The sequence below is a fragment of the Gadus chalcogrammus genome, chromosome 2 (assembly GCF_026213295.1).
Source record: "Gadus chalcogrammus isolate NIFS_2021 chromosome 2, NIFS_Gcha_1.0, whole genome shotgun sequence".
In the NCBI taxonomy this organism is placed as follows: domain Eukaryota; kingdom Metazoa; phylum Chordata; class Actinopteri; order Gadiformes; family Gadidae; genus Gadus; species Gadus chalcogrammus.
The window spans coordinates 18494608-18504819 of record NC_079413.1 but is presented as its reverse complement, the minus strand read 5'-3'; positions in this window follow the sequence as shown (position 1 = coordinate 18504819).

Here is a 10212-nt window from a genome sequence, read left to right as displayed (position 1 = left end):
AGAACTAAAAGTATTAGGTTATCGAAAATACGGACTCTCACACATTACCCTAAAAAATATACCCCCTTGTAAATTATCCCTATTCATACAATTACTGAAGGCACAGGGCTAAAGGAACTCTGAAATAGTGACGTGAATAATATACAAATAACGTTTTACATATTTGTGAGTTCAACTACAAATAAACAACTAAATGCAACAATAAGTGCTATGTACTTGTTCATGAAGTAGATAGACACAAGGGTCTTGCCGCTGGAATAGCAGGTTGAAATTTGTGAAAGTTATCAGTGTCGACTGAAGAACAAGAGATGGATCTCCGTCATTGGGTCCTGGAACGATTCACGCAGCCGGACACACCTGGCTTGCTTCTCATCTGTGGAGTTAAAGACAATTAAATAATAATTTCGAAACATTCTCATATTCCTTGACACTGTGAACTTGTGACAAGCCAAAAACTGATACCTTGTAAATTAGATGGATACATCAAATAGGTTTCAAAATCTAAACTAGGCTTATACTTATGGCTGCTTCCAAAATAACTCTTGAGTGCATTATAGAGACGTAGAATCCGACTGAGCACCCAACCCGGTCTCACGAAAATACGTGACACTGTCACGTTATTTAATCTATTGAAACGTGATCAGGGACACGTATTTTCAAAAATGTTGTGTCAAAAAGCAAAATTTTCAAAATACATTTTCAAAATGTATTTCAATTGGAAGTATTTGTCGTGTCACTAAGCACGACTTCCAAACTAAGGTTCTGTCCGGGAGCGTTCTCCCTAATGTCCCTTAAGGAGCTCCGTACAGAACATTTATTGTTAAAAATTGTCTGATAACTAACAATATGACAGCTTTTGCCTTTTGGCCACCCGTTTCTACTTAAAATTGTCTGTGATAACTAACAATATGACAGCTTTTGGCCACCCATTTCTACTTTCACCTTTGATTCTGAGAAATTGTGACAATTCACAGATATATTAAATGCAGGTGCGCTGCGTAGCTGCTTCATCTGTTCTTTTTAGAATTGTATGTCTGGATGTTTATTTTATCTAGCCATCTATTGTCTTGTTATTGGCTATGTGAATGAAAGTCTGCGTCGATGCCTCGCAAGTCCAGTGTCGCGAGCGGACGTTGCCATGACATCTAGAAATCATACCGTATTTAATGGGTTATCATTAATATTGATGTGTAGGCCGGGGTTGATTATAACTCGTGAATAATATTGTTTATACCACGGTCTGGGGGAATACTCGTATTCTGATTGGCTGCAGGGCGTGCATTAACTCCTGATATAGGCCTACAGACACCTGCTAAGTAGTTCCAGTCAGTGTTTAGATTCTCTGATTCTCGGCCCGACCCGACCCGCGGGCCGGGTCGGGCTGATATTTCCCACCACTATCCTCGGGCCGGGCCTTTGATCAAGCGTTTTTATTTTTATTTTATCATTGGTTTATTGGCCTAATCTGAGGAGAAATCTATGCCATAAACAGAAATATTATAGGCCTTTATTACACGGGTCTTCTCAATGCCGTGGAACGCTCCGTTCACTTGCATGGGTAGTAGTCCGGTGACTTGCCAACCCCAGCGTCTTCCGTTGCTAAGCAACGTCACCGTCTTTGCGGACAAATTATTTCTCTGCTGATCAACACTCCGAATGGCCAAAAGACTTGTATGCCCCCCCCCCCCCCCTTTAAATAAATACTATGGCAGAATTATTATTATCATCATTCAACTTGAACATGTGTTTTTACAGTGTAGAGTGGTGGAGGGCTGACGTATGTTGCCCAACCCGGAAGTGAGCGTCGCCCGGGGTTCCCTTGACAAAAAGCCAACGGGTTTTTCCATTGGATTTTGGATTATTGCAGAAAAATTTGCATCTTTGAAGCACCTCCTCAAAAACTGAAAATAAATAAATAAATAAAAATTACCGTGCTCCAAAGAACGAAATTTAAACCAATGCATTCTGAATGGGAGTGTTTCTCCGATTTCTCCATGCTACACAGAACGAAATGTAAACCCATGCAAATAAAGACATGGTCATAATAATTTAAATATCATTAATCTCCTGAGTGTGTAGGGTGGTATTCTATATTTTTCAACGGGGCTGCATCCAGTCACTTGACGTCATGGTTGCTATGGTGGTTGCTATCGACCGCCCCCTCTAATCCTTACATGGCTCTAAAAATCACGCGGCAAAGGAGCTGCCATCAATTGTGTTGTTTTTGTCGTAAACTAGGGTCCGATGGTTAAAAAATAGACAGATATTCCAAGGTATCCTTAAAAGGCAGCTTGGATGTTTTTATTTTCTGCAGTTTAGACTTCTTCTATAACCTATTTTTTAAAGCAAAACACCAAGCTCATTGCTTTAACGAGGCAGGGTTATTTGAAACCATTTATTAAATAAATATTTGTGAGAGGTCATTCCTTCTCCTGAGTTTGCTTTTTGCTTTGCTTTTGCATTTTTCTCCAATATCATTAAATCCAATAATAATAATGCAAAAACCCTATTTGCAACTGTTGACAGACTGACCAACCCCCCAACACAAATTCCACCTGATCTCCATTCCACGCAGAAATGCAATGAGTTTGCAGCTTTTTATACTGATAAAATTGAAGGCATCAGACGCGCCATCAATATCTCCACTTCAAACAAAAATGTTGGACTACCACCCTGTTCAGGCAAAAGTAACGTGGCAGGGATGGCATGCTTTAATGTTATTGACTCTAAAACTCTTGTGGAAACTGTTACACAACTAAAGCCATCCACCTGTTGCCTTAATTCTTTACCAACCAACCACTTTAAGAATGTTTTTGACTGCCTAGCAATAGACATATTGCAGATAGTTAACAACTCTCTCCAGTCAGGCAACTTCCCAAAAGCCCTGAAAACTGCAGTTATTAAACCCCTTTTAAAAAAGCGGAGCCTAGATACCTCTATTATTAACAACTACAGACCAATATCAAATCTGCCCTTCATAAGTAAAATCATTGAGAAAGTTGTCCTCCAGCAACTTAATCACTTCCTGGCATCAACTGGTTGTTATGACACCTTCCAATCAGGATTTCGACCCCTGCACAGCACTGAGACCGCCCTCATTAAAGTTGTAAACGACATCCGTCTTAACACAGACTCTGGCAAAACCTCAATACTAATGCTACTAGACCTCAGTGCTGCATTCGACACTGTAGACCATACAATACTTTTGGACAGGTTAGAAAATTGGGTGGGGCTTTCAGGCACAGTCTTAAATTGGTTCAGATCCTACCTACAAAATAGGAACTACTTTGTTTCCATCGGCGACTTTGTATCAGAATCAACCAACGTGATGTGTGGAGTCCCACAAGGTTCGATCTTAGGACCCTCTTTATTCAACATCTACATGCTCCCACTAGGGCAAATCATGCATAATAACAATATTGACCATCATTGCTATGCTGATGACACACAAATCTATGTATCGCAATCACCAAATGACTATCGGCCCATAGATCTGCTGTGCCAGTGCATTGAGCAAGTGAAAGACTGGATGTGCCGAAATTTCCTTCAGCTAAATGAGGATAAAACAGAGATAATTGTATTTGGTGCTAAAACGGAAAGGCTTAAAGTAACCCAACACCTTCACTCTCTGTCCCTGAAAACCTCAATCAAAGCCAGAAACCTAGGGGTTATCATGGATTCTGATTTACATTTCGAAAGTCACATCAAATCAGTTACAAAATCTGTAGAATGTAAAAATGTAGCAAGACTTAGAGGGCTCATGTCCACCGAAGACTTACAAAAACTTGTACATGCCTTTATCACTAGTAAGCTTGATTACTGCAATGGTCTCCTTACAGGTCTCCCAAAACAAACTCTAAGGAAGCTTCAGCTTGTTCAGAATATTGCTGCTAGAGTTTTAACAAAGACCAAAAAACTTAAATCGTTACATTGGCTTCCTGTAGGTCAGAGAATTGATTTTAAAATCATGTTGCTAACCTATAAATCCCTACATGGTTTAGGCCCAAAATATTTAACTGATATGCTTCCACTACATAAGCCTTCTAGAACACTAAGATCTTCTGAGACCAATCTGTTAATTATCCCCAGAGTAAACACGAAACATGGGAAAGCAGGATTTAGTTACTATGCAACAAATAGCTGGAATAAACTCCCTGAGGATTTAAGACTTGCCCCAACTCTGAGCACCTTCAAAACAAGATTGAAGACTTTTATGTTTGCTTTAGCTTTCTGCTAAATCTTAAATACTTTACCTTTATTTTACTAAAATGCCTTTTTAACTTTCACTTTATTTTCTATTTTTACCAGAAAAATACATGACATTTGCTGAGTGATGAAGTTGTGTCATTAAGAGCTTGACGAAGTGAAAACCTGTATTAGTGATTAAGCGCTTAATCACTGAATATACGCCATATGAAACTCTTTTGAATTTGTTTGTTGTTTGTTGTTTGCCTTTGGTTCTGGGCTAGAGTCCTAGAATAATCATTGAATATTTGTTTGTTGTTTGTTGTTTGCCTTTGGTTCTGGTCCTAGAATATTGTAATAGATTGTCCTTTAGGTCGGGTTGAAGTCCCGACTTGGGTTCCAGAGAGTCTGTTGATCTGATCTTAAATAACTTTCAATTTAATTTTCTCACTTTCTTAAATACATTGCACTTTCAATTTTACTTACTAAAAAGCCTTTTTAACTTTCTATTTTACTCATTTCTTTGCATATGTTTTCGTTTACTTATCTATTATTTTATTTTATTGTATAACAATGTTTATATGTGAAGCACTGTGAGTCTGCCTTGTGTATGAAAAGTGCTATATAAATAAAGTTGCTTTGCCTTGCCTTGCCTTTATTGCAATACAAATACACCCTTTTACCGTATAATCTTGCCTATGTCATGGCCACTGTTGTGGTGCTGTGTATTCTGCCCCTGTGTTGGCCACGCCCCCTGTCTGTCTCTGCCTTGCCTGCCACTCAACTGCTCACACCTGGCCTGCATCGTCTCATCAACTCCCCTACAAATACACCTGGTTTCCCTGCAGTCATCGCCAGATCGTACTTCGTGTTACCGTGGTAGTTACTCGTTCCTGGCTCCAGTGTATCTCTCTAGTGTTCTCTCTTGTGGAATTCTTGTGCCTCACCTTTGTTTTCTCTCACCTATAGTTTTAGGATCGTCACCTCCAGCTTGCAGTCTTCACTCCCTCCAGCCCGATACGCCCCACTCCAACCAACCTCCTGCTTCACTCCTAGCTGAACTAAATAAACCTGTTCACCGTCACTCCAACTCCTGTCCTGTCTCTGTGTTCTGCTCTTGGGTCCAGCAGCTAACGCTACCCTAACAGAACGATCTGGCCTACAATGGACCCAGCGGACATGGACTCCTTCCGCCAAGCTCTCTCGACTCAAGGCGCCCGGGTTGGGGAACACAGCCAAGCTCTCCGGAAAATGATGGAGGCTTTTAAAGACCTCTCTACCCGGGTCACGCAGATCGGCGCCCAACTGGACTTACTGGTCTCCCACACCACGGCTTCCCCGTCGGCAACGGTACCACCCCCTGTTCCTGCTCCCCTGGCTCAGCCGTCACAGGCCCGTGAGCCTTTCATTCCTGCTCCTAGGCGCTATGCTGGGGACATGGGGACATGTAGGGCGTTTTTAATCCAGTGTTCCTTAGTTTTTGATCAGCAACCTCTTACCTACCCAACTGATAGGTCAAGAATTGCTTTTGTTTTTGGTTTGCTTAAGGGAAATTCTCTAGCGTGGGCATCTGCATTGTGGGACAGTGGATCCCGAGCTGGTGATAACTTTGATTTATTTGTTTCTGAGATGAGGAGGGTTTTCGACCACCCAGTCGAGGGAGGGGACGCCGCCAAGCGGCTTATGTCCCTACGACAGGGCTCCCGTAGTGTAGCCGAATTTTCCGTGGAGTTTAGGACTGTAGCAGACAACTCGGGCTGGAACGACCAGTCCAAGACAAGGTATTTTTCTTTCCTGCCTTAATGAGCCAATTAAGGATGAGCTAGCTACTGGGATGAGGCAGCCAGCCTTGAGGAAGTAATCTCCCTCTCCATCCGGCTGGATAACCGCCTCCGTGAGCGGCGTAGGGAGAGGGCTAGCCGCCCCATGTCTTCAGCATTCTCTGGTCCCTCTTTTCCACACCTACCGAGAGCTGCTCTCCCCCAAACTGTGCCACGAGCTGTATCTGAAGGGCAGCCCATGCAGCTGGGGCGCACCCGACTGACCCAGGCACAGCGCCTCCCAACGGATACGGACCGGAGTTTGTCTGTATTGTGCACTGCCCGGACATTCCATCTCCGCCTGCCCGTCGCTGCCAGAAGACAAGGCTCAGCAGTGAACGTTGGGGCCCTGTTGAGTCACACCTCGTTCTTCCCAGTCCCCAACGGTCCACGCACCCTGCTGGATGCTACTCTCCTGTCCCTCGGCAACCCCCTTTCGGTGTCCGCCATGGTGGATTCTGGGGCTGATGAGAATTTTATTGATTCTGGGTTTGCTTCCCGAGTTGGCATTGCGTTGGAACAGCTCCCCTCTCCCTTAGACGCAAACGCCTTGGACGGCCAACACCTTGCCCGCATTACTCACCGAACAAAGCCCCTGGAATTGATTGTTTCGGGAAACCACCATGAGACTCTTCAGTTTTTTGTTATCCTGTCCCCTCAGACTCCCCTGGTCCTTGGTCACCCCTGGCTCAAGCAGCACAATCCCCAGTTCGACTGGTCTGCTGGCAAGGTGGTGAGTTGGAGCGATTTTTGTCATTCAACATGCTTAAAATCTGCCCTGTTCCCGGTAGAGGGGGGTGTCCACTCATCCAAGGAACCCCCCCGACCTGTCCTTGGTACCCCCTGAATATCACGACATTGGGGAGGTGTTCAGCAAGTGTCGTGCACTTTCCTTGCCTCCCCATCGTCCCTATGACTGCGCCATTGAGCTTCTCCCCGGTGCCCCTTTGCCCAGTAGTCGCCTGTACAACTTGTCCCGCCCTGAAAGGGAGGCCATGGAGGGGTATATTCAGGATTCGCTCTCTTCTGGCCTCATTAGGCCATCGTCTTCTCCCGTTGGTGCAGGGTTTTTTTTTGTTACCAAGAAGGATAAGTCTCTTCGCCCCTGTATTGATTTCCGTGGTCTCAATAACATTACTGTTAGAAATAAGTATGCCTTGCCCCTCATCAGTTCCACGTTCGAGCCTCTGCAGGGCGCCACTATCTTTTCTAAACTGGACCTACGCAATGCATACCACCTGGTGCGTATCCGTAAGGGAGATGAGTGGAAGACTGCCTTTAACACCCCCCTTGGCCACTTCGAGTACCTTGTAATGCCTTTCGGTCTAACGAATGCCCCCGCTGTGTTCCAGAACCTGGTCAATGACGTCCTCCGGGACTTCCTCAACCGCTCTGTCTTCGTCTATATAGACGACATCCTCATTTTTTCCCGCAACAAGGAGGAACACGTCCATCATGTGAGGCAAGTTCTCCAGCGGCTGATGGAGAATAAACTCTATGTAAAGGCTGAGAAATGCGAGTTCAGTGCAACCTCTGTTTCCTTCCTCGGTTACATCATTGAGAGCGGGCAGGTGAGGACCTGCCCAGAGAAGATCAAGGCGGTGGCAGACTGGACCGTTCCCGGGACACGCAAGAAGCTTCAGCAGTTTCTCGGTTTCGCCAATTTCTACCGGAGGTTCATCCGCGACTACAGCAGGGTTGCAGCTCCTCTCACTCGCCTCACCTCTCCCGCAATCCCATATGCCTGGACACCAGAGGCGGATGTTGCCTTTTCGAGGCTCAAAGGACTATTCTCATCCGCCCCTATTCTGATCCAAACTGACCTCCTGACCTCCAGGCAGTTCATCGTGGAAGTCGATGCCTCTGACACTGGAGTGGGGGCCGTTCTGTCCCAACGTGCTCCTGTTGATGAGAAGATTCATCCCTGCGCCTTCTTCTCTCGCCGGCTATCACCTGCTGAGCGCAACTATGACATTGGCAACAGAGCTGCTTGCTGTGAAGCTGGCATTGGAGGAGTGGCGGCACTGGCTGGAGGGGGCGGAACAGCCATTTGTGGTTTGGACCGACCACAAGAATTTGTCTTACTTACAGACAGCAAAACGCCTAAACTCCCGCCAGGCCCGGTGGTCCCTGTTTTTTGGGCGGTTCAACTTCGTCCTCACCTACCGTCCGGGATCCCGGAACATCAAGCCGGATGCCCTCTCTCGTCAGTTTTTCTCTGAGAACTCGCCGGCTCCACCGGACACCATCCTCTCTTCTTCCTGCCTCAAGGTGGCGGCTGTCACCTGGGAGATTGAGTCCCTTGTCCGGAGGGCCCAGACTTCTGAACCGGATCCGGGTAACGGCCCCCCAAATCGCCTTTTTGTCCCTAGCTCTGCTCGCTCCCAAGTTCTGCTGTGGTGTCATACGTCTCACTTTGCCTGTCACCCTGGCGTGAATCGCACCCTGTCCCTCCTGAAGCGGCACTTTTGGTGGCAAACAATGGACGCCGACACACGGTCGTTCGTCCATGCCTGCACGGTGTGTGCTCGTGCCAAGTCCTCCCACCAACCCGCTGCTGGCCTGCTACGTCCCCTCCCAATCCCGGGTCGGCCCTGGTCTCACATTGGCCTTGATTTTGTAACCGGTCTTCCCCCCTCTAATGGCCACACTGTCATTCTCACTGTCGTGGACCGGTTTTCCAAGGCTGCTCACTTTATTGCCCTCCCCAAGCTCCCGACTGCCTCTGAGACCGCCCAGCTGCTTGTACAACATGTCGTTCGCCTCCACGGGATCCCTGCCGACCTCATCTCTGACCGTGGTCCCCAATTCATTTCTCAGGTCTGGAAGGCCTTCTGTCGGGCGTTGGGGGCCTCAGTCAGCCTGTCTTCTGGTTTCCATCCACAAACGAATGGGCAGGCAGAGAGAGCGAACCAGGACCTGGGAACCGCGCTGCGCTGTGTGGTTGCGCGCAACCCATCTGCATGGAGCGAACACCTCTCTTGGATTGAGTATGCGCACAACTCATTACCCAGTGCAGCTACTGGCATGTCCCCTTTTGAGTGCTCCCTGGGCTATCTGCCGCCCTTGTTCCCCGCTCAGGAGGAAGACATCTCTGTTCCCTCGGTTCAGCACCATCTCCGCCGTTGCCGCGAATCGCTGACCGTCGCAGAGTTCCCGCTCCTGCTTATCGAGTGGGTCAGCAGGTGTGGCTTTCCTCAAGGGACCTCCCTCTTCAGACTGGTTCTAAAAAACTAACCCCTCGCTTTGTGGGCCCCTTCCCAATTGATGCCATCATCAATCCGTCTGCCGTAAGGCTCAAGCTGCCTCGGGCTATGCGTGTTCACCTCACTTTTCATGTAAAACCAGTCTCCACCAGCCCTCTCTGCCCCCCAGCCGCTCCCCCCCCCTCCTCCCCGTTTGATTGATGACCACCCGGCTTTCACCGTCCAGCAGTTACTGGACGTACGTCGGATATGGGCCCGAGGAGAGGAGCTGGATTTCGCGGGGACTCATCCTCGACCCCTCTCTCGTTCGGGATTTTCATCTGGCTCACCCTGAGAAGCCTAGGCCGCCAAGAGGCGTCCGTTGAGGGGAGGTCCTGTCATGGACACTGTTGTGGTGCTGTGTATTCTGCCCCTGTGTTGGCCACGCCCCCTGTCTGTCTCTGCCTTGCCTGCCACTCAACTGCTCACACCTGGCCTGCATCGTCTCATCAACTCCCCTACAAATACACCCTTCCCTGCAGTCATCGCCAGATCGTACTTCGTGTTACCGTGGTAGTTACTCGTTCCTGGCTCCAGTGTATCTCTCTAGTATTCTCTCTTGTGGAATTCTCGTGCCTCACCTTTGTTTTCTCTCACCTATAGTTTTTGGATCGTCACCTCCAGCTTGCAGTCTTCACTCCCTCCAGCCCGATACGCCCCACTCCAACCAACCTCCTGCTTCACTCCTAGCTGAACTAAATAAACCTGTTCACCGTCACTCCAACTCCTGTCCTGTCTGTGTTCTGCTCTTGGGTCCAGCAGCTAACGCTACCCTAACAGCCTACACTTTATGAACATCTACTTCGGACATGGCTCCACGCATTCGCCGGCTTCTTTGAAAACAAATGCACATGGCTCGCGTAGAAGTGCATGGGGAAGGGTCGTCAACGAGTTGTTACGACAGTGTTGTAAAATATCTACTACGAAGCTGTAGGGGGCGCTGTGTAGAGAAATGTGCGTGC